Here is a 548-nt window from a genome sequence, read left to right as displayed (position 1 = left end):
AGTAACGTCAGTACAACATCACGGAGCTAACGTTACGTATCGAGTAACGTCAGTACAACATCACAGAGCTAACGTTACGTATCGCGTAACGTCAGTACAACATCACGGAGCTAACGTTACGTATCGAGTAACGTCAGTACGACATCACGGAGCTAACGTTACGTATTGAGTAACGTCAGTACAACATCACGGAGCTAACGTTACGTATCGAGTAACGTCAGTACAACATCACGGAGCTAACGTTACGTATCGAGTAACGTCAGTACAACATCACGGAGCTAACGTTACGTATCGAGTAACGTCAGTACAGGGGGGCGTGACTGGCTGCGGGTGGAAATCGGAAGGACAGGAAATCGTTTCAACATGACATTAAAATCAACATCCACTAAGCCAAAGTGCTTATAATAACAATAGTTGGCTCCTTCTGGTTTCCCAAATGCGTTGCGAGTTATAGGAGCTTAGCTCAGAGATTCATGGACACAGCTAAAGTTGATGTTAGCTGCTCTACAGCTGTCAGAGTTAGCTTAGCTCAGAGATTCATGGACACA

This window comes from Etheostoma cragini, chromosome 23 (genome assembly GCF_013103735.1).
Source record: "Etheostoma cragini isolate CJK2018 chromosome 23, CSU_Ecrag_1.0, whole genome shotgun sequence".
In the NCBI taxonomy this organism is placed as follows: Eukaryota; Metazoa; Chordata; class Actinopteri; order Perciformes; family Percidae; genus Etheostoma; species Etheostoma cragini.
Note: the sequence above shows the minus strand (reverse complement) of the source record.